This window comes from Cervus elaphus, chromosome 11, assembly GCF_910594005.1.
Source record: "Cervus elaphus chromosome 11, mCerEla1.1, whole genome shotgun sequence".
In the NCBI taxonomy this organism is placed as follows: Eukaryota; Metazoa; Chordata; class Mammalia; order Artiodactyla; family Cervidae; genus Cervus; species Cervus elaphus.
The window spans coordinates 74,115,497-74,131,531 of NC_057825.1; positions in this window are offsets into that span (position 1 = coordinate 74,115,497).

Genomic DNA, 16,035 nt, shown 5'->3' on the forward strand with positions numbered 1-16,035 from the left:
GAGACCTAAGCAGGGTTTGGAAGTGAAGACAGGAGAGGAGAAGCAGCTGCTGAGCAAGGTTGAAGAACTGTGACAGTGTGAGTTCTTGAGTAAGGGAGCTGGAAGGACAGAAGGTGATAGGAGGGGCTTCCAAGGAGCTGAATGTTTAGAAGGAGAAAAAGAAAGTGGTTGGAAATGGCAAGCGGCACATAGACTATCCTGCCGGGCCCTCAGGTGCTCAGGATGTGAGTGCCTTCTACCTGAGTGGGCTGCTTGGGAGATGGGATAATCAAGGACCGTCAGGTTCACTTAGTGCCATTAGATTGAGGGAACGTTCAAAGGAGAGGTGGCTAGCCGCATGTTTGATGGTGATGGCCTGGAGTTGCAGAGGGCACAGTGGAAGAGTTTGGGGAGAGCAGAGAGTGGTTGGATCAGATTAGGTCATGAACTCAGGAATTCTGGGATGAGTGTCCAGTGATTTGGGTTTTTTTTTTTATTATTATTTATTTATTTGGCTTCCCCGGGTCTTAGTTGTAGCACTCGGTGTATTTAGTTGTAGTATATGGTATCTGAGTTTCCCTGGTGGCTCAGCTGGTAAAGAATCTGCCAGGAGACCTGGGTTCGATCCCTTGGTTGGGAGGATCCCTTGGAGAAGGGCATGGCAACCCACACCAGTATTCTTGCCTGGAGAATCACTACAAACAGAAGAGCCTAGTGAGCTACAGTCCCTGGGGTCACAAAGAGTCAGACACGACTGAGCAACTAAGCTCAGAACAGCATGTGGGGTCTAGCCCCCCAACTAGGGATCGAACTGGGACCCCTTGCATTGAATGAGGAATCTTAGCCACTGAACTACCAGGGAAGTCCCAAGTGTCCTGTGCTGGGTCACTAGAGAGCTTGTTTTTCTGGCAGTGACTGAGGCAAATGAGATATAAAGTATGACAGGATTAGCCTGACAAGCGCTTGGAGGGAGATGGGAAATCAGCCTGAGCTTGTGGATTTTGAATAGTTAGTGGAAGGTCCAGGAGCTTCAGGATGACTGCCCACACCCGCAGAGTGTAATGGTGGTGGCAGTCTTGTGGGGTGGGGTGGCCTTGGTCTCTCTGAGAGGTATGATAATGTAGGGGCTATGGGGTGGCCATCTTAGCAAAAAGCCACCTGAATGATTAAGTCATGACCATTAATAAATATTGGGCATCTATTTTGTGTATGACTTCCCTGGTGGCTCAGACAGTAAAGCGTCTGCCTACAGTGCGGGAGACCCGGGTTCAATCCCTGGGTCGGGAAGATCTCCTGGAGAAGGAAATGGTAACCCACTCCAGTATTCTTGCCTGGAAAATCCCATGGACAGAGAAGCCTGGTAGGCTACAGTCCATGGGGTTGCAAAGAATCGGACATGACTGAACATGAGTTAATTCAACAGTGTAAAAAGAATAGTGTTCTTTTTAAAGACAACTGAGAGAGGAATTAGGTGGTTCCAGAAATTGTATTCTGGCCTAGACAGAAGGAAATAAGAGTGTAGCAAACACAGATGGACCTTAACCTTAGCCTTCTCAGTATCAGAGAGGGGTGAGGTCTTTATGATGGCTCATTTACAGTGTTGGCAACAGCCCTGATGCAACCTGAGAGCTTTTTTTTTCAAACAGTATTCATGTTTAGTGGCATCTCTGAAGCAACCAAGTATACATACAGAATTACGAGGAACTTCTTTATCCTGGTAACTGGACAAGGTCCAACAGGACTGTGGCCTTGGGTTCTCATGTGGCTGGTTGTGAACAAATGCACTGGCAGCTTGCAAGGCATGATAAAGAAACAACAAAGGAAAAGAAAAATTCACACTTAGATTTTCTGTCCTTTCTGGAATTATCTTTATGTCCCAATAGGGACTCTTGAGATGTCCCTAGAAAATCAAGATGTGTGATAAGAATGAACTAAATGTCACAAACTTAATTTCATTGGTACTCCTACTCAGGATGAATGAGTTATCAAGTGTCATAGTCTAGATGAACTATACACGATACACATCAATACAGTGAATACTGACTCAGAATGTACTCGGTTTGATAATGTTCCAGGAAGTCTGGGCTGTCATGTATCCTAGTGCTAAGGATTAGTAGTCACTGAGGACTGAGTGAGGAAGGGGGGAGAATGATTGTCGTGAATTGGTGGAAGGAAGTGAAAGAAGGAAATAACAAATGTGGATAGAGGAGGAGGGAGGGAGGACATGATGCATCTTCGTTGGTTCCCTGTTTTTAAAAAAAAAAAAAAAGAAGAAGAGGAACTTCCAGGAGTTTGCAGGGAAATTTTGTGATAAAGTAATGACCACATTTCTGTTTCCACACAGGATTTATTAGGTGATCTAGCAGCAGGTTGTTATAAGAGTGGTGGTTATGATGATGATGATGATACAAAGTCCTATAGAGAGCAAATCTACAGTTAGCATTTTCCCCCATGGTTAGCAACTGACAGAACCTGCCAGAATATAGCTAGGAGCTAATGTGTGGTAAGTTGAGTCACTTAACACAGTTGGAGCACTGTTAGGGACCAATTTCTATCTCCTCTTTGGTCAAAAAGACAGCCCAGAAAAAAACATCTTGTGGGTCTAAATGCTGCAAGTTCAAAGAATATTTCAGACTCATGAAGGTTTAGTAAGCCATCTGGACATGAAGGACATCACACTTTGCTTCTATCCTTAGGAAGAGAAGTCTTTGTAGGAGAAAGTTGCAGGTGCGTGGGATGGAGATTGCTAACCAGTGGAATTTCACAAGTATAGATAAGTAGCTCTATTTCACAAGTAGCTCAGTTTGTATGTCACCCCAGCTAGTTCACCCCAATAGAAACAGTCCATCTGAAAGCAGAGGTAAATTCATTTGGGGGCTTAAAATAGGGGCAAAGAAGGTGAAAGTTGGCCTATGAGTAAGCCTTAAGAGGATCCAAAATTATGATATTTCAGAATCAATTGGAGGGTAGAGGAGATAAAATGATTCTGTTTTAATCAATAGTCAAACCGTGGGGCTCCATTCTGGTTCTGTGGAGACTCAGTTTCAATAAGTCAGAATTCTTAAGCTTCTCAGCTGATGAGCTTCCAGGTTCAGCAGCAAGACAGATACTGACACAGAAACTCTAACGTGTAGAATTAATAGGATCAGGGTTGGACTGGCCTCTATGCAATTCTACATCATTGTAAATGTTAATGAAACAGGCTGCTTTCTCTTTTTCAGCTTTTTTTTTTTTTTTCCTTTTTGATTCTTCTTACCCTCAAAGGTTTTCAGAGCTTTATTTGGCTACTGATCAGAAATCTTCCTTAGTGGTTTGTTAATTCAGCTGACCATTTAGAAAGGAAGAGAAGAGAAAATGAACATTTAGTAAGAACTCACAAGGTGCATTCTTCACATTGTCTTGTGTAATCTTCACAGAGACTGGATCATTTATTTCCATTTTACAATCAGAGAACTGTTTAAGCAAAGTTGAGTTAACACCCACAATCCCATTAGTGAATGGTGGTGCTAAGGTTTGGCCCTAGGAATATGTGACACCAAAACCTATACTCTTTCCCCGTGGAGCTCCAGTGTAGCTTCAGTGCTATCAGCCCTAAAGCTTATTGTCTTAGTTGTCAAAACTTAGAGAAATTAGATGAGCTCTGGCAGTTAATAACTTCGGCCTGATTCCTAAAGGAGCTTGTAGTTAGATGCTTATCTTTACAGGGGCCCTTCATTCTTCAAAGTGAAATGTCATACTTTCTAACACAGAGACTACACAATATTTTGTACTTTGCTTACTTCCTGTAAAAACGCCCATGAGAATGAGAGTAATAAAGCAGCCAAGCCCTTACAACCATAAGGAACCCTCCCTGTCTTCTTCCTGTTGGGGATTGGTAGAAGAGAGAGGACCCTGTCTGGTGGCCACTCAGTCTGGGATGCCGCTAACCCTAGCAGCATCACCCTAGCAGGCAATTTATAGAAAAAAACTTTGGAATTATATATGCAGAGGCACGTAAGCATAGGTATGTTATGTACACACGACATAGAATTCAGAAGCTATATTGGTTGTGGGTCAAGGGCCTTACCACATCAGCCCGTCTCTCCATGATTTTTGAGGCTTGAGGTAATAAAGCCCTCTGATTCCCTCCCAAATTGTTTCTCCTCTCCTCCCCTGGTTTGATTTTCATTGCAATTGCAATGAAATCAGCACTCATTTCTGAAAGTAGAACAGGTGGCAAAGAATACTGACCTAACAGTTAGTTACCACTCAGACAATGCTCTGAGTGTAAACTTGGGCCAGTAATTTGCCCCCCTGGTCAGATGAGAATTCACTCTAATACTTGGTTCATACCCAGCAGTGCTGGGTTAGTTTTCGAAGGCTCTAGGCTATAGCTTATTTCAAGATAAGCCCTCTGGCTCAATTAGGCATTCCTAGCCCCACCCCATAGGTGCCCAGCCCAGTGGACTCCTGCTCTATGCTCCACCCCTCATTTGTCACAGCCACAGTTGGGGTGTTCCATGTAATCTGTACCCCAAAGTAGGATGCTAGGTTCTGTGATTGTTTCCCTGGACACAGTCTTAAACCCAGCTCCCTGCTACGAAACTATTAACAACAATGTGCTAGTGAGTGACAGCTCCCAGGTTAGAAATTTACGTTACATTAAAACAACTTTTTTTTTTAAAATCACTCTTCAACTTTTTTGCCATGCTACATGGCAAGTGGGATCTTAGTTCCTTAACCAGAAATCAAACCTGTGCCCCCTGCAGAAGTATGGAGGCTTAACCATTGGACCACCAGGGAAATCCCTAGATATTTACATTTTAATTCAGGCCTTCTGGGGATAATTTGTATCCAGAAGAGGCAAGTGACGGTAGGAATCTTAGCCACAAAAGCATGTCTTTGAGGGAGGTGTTTGAGGTAGCATGGCTTTTCAGTACGTATCAAATCACTGATTAATTTGTTGTAACTTGTTTACTTAATACACATATACTAAGTTCTTAAATTATTTAAGTTATACAACATTGTCCTAAGCATTACTGGCATCCAGGGAGTAATTAATGGCATCCAGGAACTAAAGGACATAAAGCCTGTTCTCAAGAACCTCCAGACCTGTTGGGAGAGATTTGACACAAATGAAATTAAAAAATGAAGATCTGCATATTAACACCAGGCAATAATACTAGGATACAACATTAAACTTTAAATGGATCATGAGACTGAGTTCTGGGAGTTTGTAAACTAATTCCCAGAAGAATCTCTCAGGGGAAGTTAAGTGCTTTTCTTTCAGGACTCCAAAGTTCAGCCTGGATACTGATCATCTCCTTAACAGCAGAGAATGATCATTATTTGAACACATTCATTACGGCCTCTTTGTGGGGAAGATTCTAAGACTTTGGGTCTTTTCAGATGAGGATCCACAAGCAACTCCTTGACGTGCACAGTTCTTCTGAGATTATTAAGCAGATCACTTCCATTGTATTCAGCCAGGAATCAAGACTGAAAAGCAACATTTTCAATAAATTGATAATCAGATGTCCTTAAAAAATCTGAAACTGATTTATAACTGTAAAAAATTAACACAAGCTTGGAGAAATATAGAAAAGTATAAAGAAACAAATCATATAAAAAGAAAGAAAACCACAATCACCCATAAATCCACATATAACTTATTTATTTTTCTAGAATATTTGTTTGTAGTCATATTTAGAATGCTACAGAACATTTGATTTTAAAATATTGGATCACTGGGACTTCCCTGGTGGTCCAGTGGTTAAGAATCTACCTTCCACTGTAGGGAATGTGGTTTTGATCCCTGGTCGGGAAAGTAAGATCCAACATGCAGTGAGGTACAGCCAAAAAAGAAATTTGAATTACATGGTATATAGTTTTATATGCTGAATATTTAACACTATATCATATTTTCCATGCCATTAGTTATCCCTGAAAGACATGATTTAAATTTACATGATTTACAATTTACTGCATAAATTTCATTGTATGAATATGCTATAATTAAACAATAATTTCCTTAATCTTTCCAACATTTAGGTTGTTTCTATTTTTTCAGTGTTACATGAGATGGAAAAGACGACGTGTTTTCTTCATTGGATGAGTTTTTGAAATGGAATTAGTGAGTAAGATGATGAGAGGATTTTTAGCTCCTTTATACTTATTTATAAATTGCTTTCCAGAAAATTACTCTATTTAAGCTTCTCTCTGTTAGGCATGAGTGTGTGATTCATTGGATCCTCATTTTCACTTACTGTTACCGTATTTTAAATCTTTGTCAATCTGCTAGACAAAAAAAAAATATTATCTAACCACTTTTAATTTGTATTTCTTTGATAACTAATGATGTTAATTTATTAACCATTGCACTTTCTTTTCTTTATATTATATGTAGGTGTCTTTTGAATATTTTCTATTGAAATCTCAGTGGTTTTAAAAATAAATTTTATCAGCACTGGACGGGAAGAGGGGGAATTTGACAAAGGTGATCAAAAGGTACAGACTTCCAGTTATGAAACAGCAGGATCCTGAGGGGTCTTCCTGGGGAAAGACACCCTACTCTGTGTCCCTACTTCTCATTTGTAGAAAAGCTTTAGTGTCCTAGTCTTTCCCCAAATTCTAAGGAGCAAATATAATCGGAGAAGTGAGAAAAATGAAGAAAGAAAGGAAAACAGGCAAGCAAGACAAAATAACAGTTTGGCTGTAAAACAAAGTCGAGGGCCTTTAGTTCCTCATCAAGGACCAGTTCCATCTGGCCCCATCACCTCATGGCAAATAGATGGGGAAACAGGGGAAACAGTGGCTGACTTTATTTTGGGGGGCTCCAAGATCACTGCAGATGGTGACTGCATCCATGATATTAAAAAATGCTTGCTGCTTGGAAGAAAAGTTATGACCAACCTAGACAACATACTAAAAAGCAGAGACATCACTTTGCCAACAAAGGTCCGTCTAGTCAAGGCTATGGTTTTTCCAGTAGTCATGTATGAATGTGAGAGTTGGACTATAAAGAAAGCTGAGCGCCAAAGAATTGATAATTTTGAACTGTGGTGTTGGAGAAGACTCTTGAGAGTCCCTTGGATAGCAAAGAGATCCAACCAATCCTATCTAAAGGAAATCAGTCCTGAATATTCATTGGAAGGACTGAAGCTGAAACTCCAATAATTTGGCCACCTGATGTGAAGAACTGACTCATTAGAAAAGACCCTGATGCTGAGAAAGATTGAAGGTGGGAGGAGAAGGGGACGACAGAGGATGAGATGGTCGGATGGCATCACTGACTCAATGGACATGAGTTTGAGTAAGCTCCGGGAGTTGGTGATGGACAGGGAGGCCTGGTGTACTGCAGTCCATGGGGTTGCAAAGAGTCAGACATGACTGAGCAACTGAACTGAACCAAACTGAGGGATACAATGAACTACATGATTAATATAATTAACACTGCTGTATGTTGTATATGAAGGCTAAGAGAGTTAATTCTAAGATTTATCATCACAAGGAAAATATTTTTTCTTTTTCTTTTATTTTGTATTAAATAAGATGATGGATGTTCATTAAACTTATTGTGGTAATCATTTCATGATATATGTAAGTCAAATCATGCTGTACACATGTATAATGCTGTAGGTCAGTTATATTTCAATAAAACTGGAAGAAAAAATGTATAAGCACTTAGGTGAAAACTTTTTGTCATACTTATACACAAGTGTTTTTCCTAGTTTGTTGTTTGACTTGTAATTTTATGATTTTTTTATTTACAGAAGATTTATATTTTCTTTCTTTTTTTTTTGCACTCCCACCAAAGGCTTTATTTATTTATTTTTTCTTTTTCTTTTTATTTCCATTTATTTTTATTAGTTGGAGGCCAATTACTTTACAATATTGCAGTGGTTTTTGTCATACATTGACATGAATCAGCCATGGATTTACATGTGTTCCCCATCCTGTTCCCCTCTCCCACCTCCCTCTCCACCTGATCCCTCTGGGTCTTCCCAGTGCACCAGGCCCAAGCACTTGTCTCATGCATCCCACCTGGGCTGGTGATCTGTTTCACCCTAGATAATATACATGTTTCGATGCTGTTCTCTTGAAACATCCCACCCTTGCCTTCTCCCACAGAGTCCAAAAGTCTGTTCTGTACATCTGTGTCTCTTTTTCTGTTTTGCATATAGGGTTATCATTACCATCTTTCTAAATTCCACATATATGTGTTAGTATACTGTATTGGTCTTTATCTTTCTGGCTTACTTCACTCTGTATAATGGGCTCCAGTTTCATCCATCTCATTAGAACTGATTCAAATGAATTCTTTTTAATGGCTGAGTAATATTCCATGGTGTATATGTACCACAGCTTCCTTATCCATTCATCTGCTGATGGGCATCTAGGTTGCTTCCATGTCCTGGCTATTATAAACAGTGCTGTGATGAACATTGGGGTGCACGTGTCTCTTTCAGATCTGATTTCCTCGGTGTGTATGCCCAGAAGTGGGATTGCTGGGTCATATGGCAGTTCTATTTCCAGTTTTTTAAGAAATCTCCACACTGTTTTCCATAGTGGCTGTACTAGTTTGCATTCCCACCAACAGTGTAAGAGGGTTCCCTTTTCTCCACACCCTCTCCAGCATTTATTGCTTGTAGACTTTTGGATAGCAGCCATCCTGACTGGCGTGTAATGGTACCTCATTGAGGTTTTGATTTGCATTTCTCTGATAATGAGTGATGTTGAGCATCTTTTCATGTGTTTGTTAGCCATCTGTATGTCTTCTTTGGAGAAATGTCTGTTTAGTTCTTTGGCCCATTTTTTGATTGGGTCATTTATTTTTCTGGAATTGAGCTTCAGGAGTTGCTTGTATATTTTTGAGATTAGTCCTTTGTCTGTTGCTTCATTTGCTATTATTTTCTCCCAATCTGAAGGTTGTCTTTTCACCTTGCTTATAGTTTCCTTTGTTGTGCAAAAGCTCTTAAGTACAGTTAGGTCCCATTTGTTTATTTTTGCTTTTATTTCCAATATTCTGGGAGGTGGGTCATAGAGGATCTTGCTGTGATTTATGTCAGAGAGTGTTTTGCCTGTGTTCTCCACTAGGAGTTTTATAGTTTCTGGTCTTACATTTAGATCTTTAATCCATTTTGAGTTTATTTTTGTGTATGGTGTTAGAAAGTGTTCTAGTTTCATTCTTTCACAAGCGGTTGACCAGTTTTCCCAGCACCACTTGTTAAAGAGGTTGTCTTTTTTCCATTGCATATTCTTGCCTCCTTTGTCGAAGATAAGGTGTCTGTAGGTACGTGGATTTATCTCTGGGCTTTCTATTTTGTTCCATTGACCTATATTTCTGTCTTTGTGCCAGTACCATACTGTCTTGATGACTTTGGCTTTGTAGTAGAGCCTGGAGTCAGGCAGGTTTATTCCTCCAGTTCCATTCTTCTTTCTCAAGATTGCTTTGGCTATTCGAGGTTTTTTGTATTTCCATACAAATTGTGAAATTCTTTGGTCTAGTTCTGTGAAAAATACTGTTGGTAGCTTGATAGGGATTGCATTGAATCTATAGATTGCTTTGGATAGTATACTCATTTTCACAATATTGATTCTTCCAATCCATGAGCACAGTATATTTCTCCATCTGTTTGTGTCCTCTTTGATTTCTTTCATCAGTGTTTTATAGTTTTCTATGTATAGGTCTTTTGTTTCTTTAGGTAGATATACTCCTAAGTATTTTATTCTTTTTGTTGCAATGGTGAATGGTATTGTTTCCTTAATTTCTCTTTCTGTTTTCTCATTGTTAGTGTATAGGAATGCAAGGGATTTCTCTGTGTTAATTTTATATCCTGCAACTTTACTATATTCATTGATTAGCTCTAGTAATTTTCTGGTAGAGTCTTTAGGGTTTTCTATGTAGAGGATCATGTCATCTGCAAACAGCGAGAGTTTCACTTCTTTTCCTATCTGGATTCCTTTTACTTCTTTTTCTGCTCTGATTGCTGTGGCCAAAACTTCCAACACTATGTTGAATAGTAGTGGTGAGAGTGGGCACCCTTGTCTTGTTCCTGATTTTAGGGGAAATGCTTTCAATTTTTCACCATTGAGGGTAATGCTTGCTGTGGGTTTGTCATATATAGCTTTTATTATGTTGAGGTATGTTCCTTCTATTCCTGCTTTCTGGAGAGTTTTAATCATAAATGGATGTTGAATTTTGTCAAAGGCTTTTTCTGCATCTATTGAGATAATCATATGGTTTTTATCTTTCAATTTGTTAATGTGGTGTATTACATTGATTGATTTGTGGATATTAAAGAATCCTTGCATTCCTGGGATAAAGCCCACCTGGTCATGATGTATGATTTTTTTAATATGTTGTTGGATTCTGTTTGCTAGAATTTTGTTAAGGATTTTTGCACCTATGTTCATCAGTGATATTGGCCTGTAGTTTTCTTTTTTTGTGGCATCTTTGTCTGGTTTTGGAATTAGGGTGATGGTGGCCTCATAGAATGAGTTTGGAAGTTTACCTTCTGCAGTTTTCTGGAAGAGTCTGAGTAAGATAGGTGTTAGCTCTTCTCTAAATTTTTGGTAGAATTCAGCTGTGAAGCCATCTGGTCCTGGGCTTTTGTTTGCTGGAAGATTTCTGATTACAGTTTCAATTTCCTTGCTTGTGATGGGTCTGTTAAGATCTTCTATTTCTTTCTGGTTCAGTTTTGGAAAGTTACACTTTTCTAAGAATTTGTCCATTTCTTCCAAGTTGTCCATTTTATTGGCATAGAGCTGCTGGTAGTAGTCTCTTATGATCCTTTGTATTTCAGTGTTGTCTGTTGTGATCTCTCCATTTTCATTTCTAATTTTGTTAATTTGGTTCTTCTCCCTTTGTTTCTTAATGAGTCTTGCTAACGGTTTGTCAATTTTGTTTATTTTTTCAAAAAACCAGCTTCTAGCTTTGTTGATTTTTGCTATGGCCTCTTTAGTTTCTTTTGCATTTATTTCTGCCCTAATTTTTAAGATTTCTTTCCTTCTACTAACCCTGGCGTTCTTCATTTCTTCCTTCTCTAGTTGCTTTAGGTGCAGAGTTAGGTTATTTATTTGACTTTTTTCTTGTTTCTTGAGGTAAGCCTGTAATGCTATGAACCTTCCCCTTAGCACCGCTTTTACAGTGTCCCATAGGTTCTGGGTTCTTGTGTTTTCATTTTCATTCATTTCTATGCATATTTTGATTTCTTTTTTGATTTCTTCTATGATTTGTTGGTTATTCAGAAGCGTGTTATTTAGCCTCCATATGTTTGAATTTTTAATAATTTTTTTCCTGTAATTGAGATCTAATCTTACTGCACTGTGGTCAGAAAAGATGACTGGAATGATTTCAATTTTTTTAAATTTACCAAGGCTAGGTTTATGGCCCAGGATGTGATCTATTCTGGAGAAGGTTCTGTGTGCACTTGAGAAAAAGGTGAAGTTGATTGTTTTGGGCTAAAATGTCTTATAGATATCAATTAGGTCTAGCTGGTCCATTGTGTCATTTAAAGTTTGTGTTTCCTTGTTAATTTTCTGTTTAGTTGATCTATCCATAGTTGTGAGTGGGGTATTAAAGCCTCCCACTATTATTGTGTTATTGTTAATTTCCCCTTTCATTCTTGTTAGCATTTGCCTTACATATTGTGGTGCTCCTATGTTGGGTGCATATATGTTTATAATTGTTATATCTTCTTCTTGGATTGATCCTTTGATCATTATGTAGTGTCCTTATTTGTCTCTTTTCACAGCCTTTATTTGAAAGTCTATTTTATCTGATATGAGTATTGCGACTCCTGCTTTCTTTTGGTCTCCGTTTGTGTGAAATGTTTTTTTCCAGCCCTTCACTTTCAGTCTGTATGTGTCCCTTTTTTTGAGGTGGGTCTCTTGTAGACAGCATATATAGGGGTCTTGCTTTTGTATCCATTCAGCCAGTCTTCGTCTTTTGGTTGGGGCATTCAACCCATTTACATTTAAGGTAATTATTGATAAGAATGGTCCCGTTGCCATTTACTTTGTTGTTTTGGGTTTGCGTCCATACAACCTTTCTGTATTTCCTGTCTAGAGAAGATCCTTTGGCATTTGTTAAAGAGCTGGTTTGGTGGTGCTGAATTCTCTCAGCTTTTGCTTGTCTGTAAAGCTTTAGAATTCTCCTTCATATCTGAATGAGATCCTTGCTGGGTACAGTAATCTAGGTTGTAGGTTATTCTCTTTCATTACTCTAAGTATGTCCTGCCATTCCCTTCTGGCCTGAAGGGTTTCTATTGATAGATCAACTGTTATCCTTATGGGAATCCCTTTGTGTGTTATTTGTTGTTTCTCGCTTGCTGCTTTTAATATTTGTTCTTTGTGTTTGATCTTTGTTACTTTGATTAATATATGTCTTGGGGTGTTTCGCCTTGGGTTTATCCTGTTTGGGACTCTCTGGGTTTCTTGGACCTGTGTAACTATTTCCTTCCCCATTTTAGGGAAGTTTTCAGCTACTATCTCCTTGAGTATTTTCTCATGGCCTTTCTTTTTGTCTTCTTCTTCTGGGACTCCTATGATTCGAATGTTGGGGCATTTCACATTGTCCCAGAGGTCCCTGAGGTTGTCCTCATTTCTTTTGATTCTTTTTTCTTTTTTCCTCTCTGCTTCATTTATTTCCACCATTTTATCTTCTACCTCATTTATCCTATCTTCTGTCTCCGTTATTCTACTCTTGGTTCCCTCCAGAGTGTTTTTGATCTCATTTATTGCATTATTCATTTTTAATTGACTCTTTTTTATTTCTTCTAGGTCCTTATTAAACATTTCTTGCATCTTCTCAGTCTTTGTCTCCAGGCTATTTATCTGTAATCCATTTTGTTTTCAAGATTTTGGATAATTTTTATTATCATTATTCTAAATTCTTTTTCAGGTAGATTCCCTGTCTCCTCCTCTTTTGTTTGACTTGGTGGGCATTTTTCATGTTCCTTTACCTGTTGGTTATTTCTCTGACTTTTCATCTTGTTTAGATTGCTGTTTCTGAAGTGGGCTTTCTGTATTCTGGTGGTCTGTGGTTCCTTTTTATTGTGGAGGTTTCACCCAGTGGGTGGGGCTGGACGATTGGTTTGCCAAGGTTTCCTGTTTAGGGAAGCTTGTGTCAGTGTTCTGGTGCGTGGAACTGGATTTCTTCTCTCTGGAGTGCAATGGAGTGTCCAGTAATGAGTTTTGAGATGGGTCTATGTGTTAGGTGTGACTTTGGGCAGCCTGTATGTTGACGCTCAGGGCTATGTTCCTGCGTTGCTGGAGAATTTGTGTGGTATGTCTTGCTCTGGAACTTATTGGCTCTTGGGTGGTGGTTGGTTTCAGTGTAGGAATGGAGGCTTTTGGATGGTCTCTTATTACTTAATGTTCCCTGTAGTCAGGAGTTTTGTGGTGTTCTCAGGTTTTGGGCTTAAGTCTCCTGCCTCTGAGTTTCAATTTTATTCTTCCAGTAGTCTCAAGACTTCTCCAACAATACAGCACTGATAATAAAACTTCTAGGTTAATGGTGAAAAGATTCTCCACCGTGAGGGACACCCAAAGAGTTCATAGAGTTACATGAAGAAGAGGAGAGGGAGGAGGGAGATAGAGCTGAGCAGGAGGAGAAAAAAGGGGGACTCAAGAGGAGAGAGACAGATCTATGCAGTTCTCTGTTCCCAAAGTGTTCTCCGTAGCCCAGACACCCACAGAGATTCACAGAATTGGATTGGGAAGAGAGGGCAGAGGGAGGAAATGGAGGTGTTCTGAGGTAGAAAATGGAGAGTCAAAAGTGGGAGAGAGCAATCAACACACTCCTGAGTAAAAATGGGTACTAAATATTGGATTCTTAAATGTCCAAAATGGATACCAAATACTGAAAAACAAAGATTAAAAATTTAGAGTAGATGTTAGACTCTTAAAAATATAATAGTAAAGACAAAATCAAAAACACAAAAAATTTTAGAAATATATATGAAGTTCGGTTTAAAAATAGGGCTTCTCCTTTTTTTTTTTTTTTTGCAAGGTTATAGTGAAATGAAAATGAAAATTAAGGAGTAATAGAGGACTTTAAAAGAAAATAAGAGAAAAAATAAAACAAGAAAAAAAATTTTTCCTAATTAAAAAAAATAGTAAAAACATATGAAAATGAAAGTTAAGGAGTAATGGAGGAGTAATAGGGAATTTTAAAAGAAAATAAAAGAGAAAAAATAAAAAAAGAAAAGAAAGAAGTTTTTTTTTTTAATTAAAAAAAAAAAGTAAAAATATATCTAGGAATTTCTCTGGAGATGTTGCGGTCAGTGTGGGTTCGGTTCAGTTTCAGATAGCTCCTCGTTCCAGCTTACACTTCTCGATATCTATAGGCCCCTTCCAGTGTAGTCGGTGTTACCTACAGGGATTTTAATCTGTTGCACCAGTCACTTCTGAAGCAGTTCCCTTTGTTTATTTGGCTTCTGTTTGCCGGTCTCTTCAGTGTCTAATTTCCACCCTGACACAGGCGGGCGGAGGTGGTCTCTTGTCTAGGTTCACTGGTTCAGTCGTACTGCGGGGAGGGAGGGGCGCTGCAGACAGATATCGCTGTGTGTGGGGAGCACTCACAGTGTTCTGGCCACACTGGGTTTTCCCCGCTCACGGATGTGTGCTTTCCACGTCTACACTGCTCACGCTCCCGGCTGCTCTATATGGAGCAGGCCCTGCGTTGCGTGTGGTTCCAATTTTCGGGTATTCCACAAAAGCACGGACTCGGTTGGGCCTGCGTTTTGTGCCTTCCCAGGCCGGAGCAGCTCAGGCAGCCAGGAGCTTGACGGGCGCACTCTCCCTGGGTGCAGTGTGCCTTCTCCCCTCTGTGGTCCCCGCCTCAGTTTCTACGAGCGCTCACACCAGTCGGGTGCATGCAGCTTGTGTCTGTTCTCGGGAGCTGGCCTCTAGCCATGACCCTCCCGGCGGATGTTGACCATCCAGAATCTCAGGAAGTCTTAGGTTAGAAACTGGAGGCCTGTTTTCAGTGTGGTAGGGGATGCCATCTCTGGGGCCGAGTTTGCCCCTTTCCCCTCCCCCCTGCCCCCTGCCTCCGGTGGGGGATGGGCTGGTCCGCCGCCGGCTAGCTCTTCTCTGGAATTGCTCAGTGCCTTTGTTCTGTGAACAGGCCGGTTAATTTTCTCTCCCTCTCTCGCTATCCCACAGTTTAAGTTGCTATCTCACGTTAGCTCCCTCCGATTGCCCTCAGGGCATTCGGCCCCAGTCCTTACCCTAAGCAATGCCGCCCGCTCCTCTCCTTTCCGCCCCTACTTGCTGGTGGCGGATGCGGGTGTCTGGGGTACTTTTCTGCTGGGAGTTGCTTTTAGGCATGTAATCTGTGGGTTTTATTTATTTTTCCTCCCAGTTAGGTTGCCCTCTGAGATTCGAAAACTTCCCCCAGATCCGCCAGCGAGAGTGTTTCCTGGTGTTTGGAAACTTCCTCCACTTCGACTCCCTTCCCAGGATGGGTCTCCGTCCCCAGCTCTTTTGTCTCTCTTTTTATCTTTTATATTTTGTCCTACCTCCTTTCGAAGATGATGGGCTGCTTTTCTGGGCGCCTGATCTCTTCTGCTAGCGGTCAGAAGTTGTTTTGTGAAGTTTGCTCAGCGTTCAAATGTTCTTTCAATGAATTTGTAGGGGAGAAAGTGGTCTCCCTGTCCTAATCCTCTGCCATCTTGGCTCCTCCCCCCGAAGATTTATATTTTCATGTGGTCAAATCTGTCAACCTTTTCAGATTCTTTTTCTTCTATTACTGTTGTGCTTAGAAAGGGATTTCCCATTCAGTAAACAAAAAACTAGTTGATGGATTTTTTTCCTAGTTTTAAAAAATGATTATGTTATTTGCAGTAAATCTTTTTAAAATTATTTTCTTCCATAAATATTTTTTAAAAATAATTTTTCTTTCTTTATTATTGTTGGCCATGCTGGGTCTTCACTACTGCTCAGGCTTGGCTCTAGTTGAAGAGAGCAGGGCCTACTCTCTAGTTGTGTGCGGGTTTCTCACTGTGGTAGCTCCTCTTGTTCGAGAGCACAGGGTATGCAGGCTTTAGTAGTTGCAGTTCCTGGGCTCTA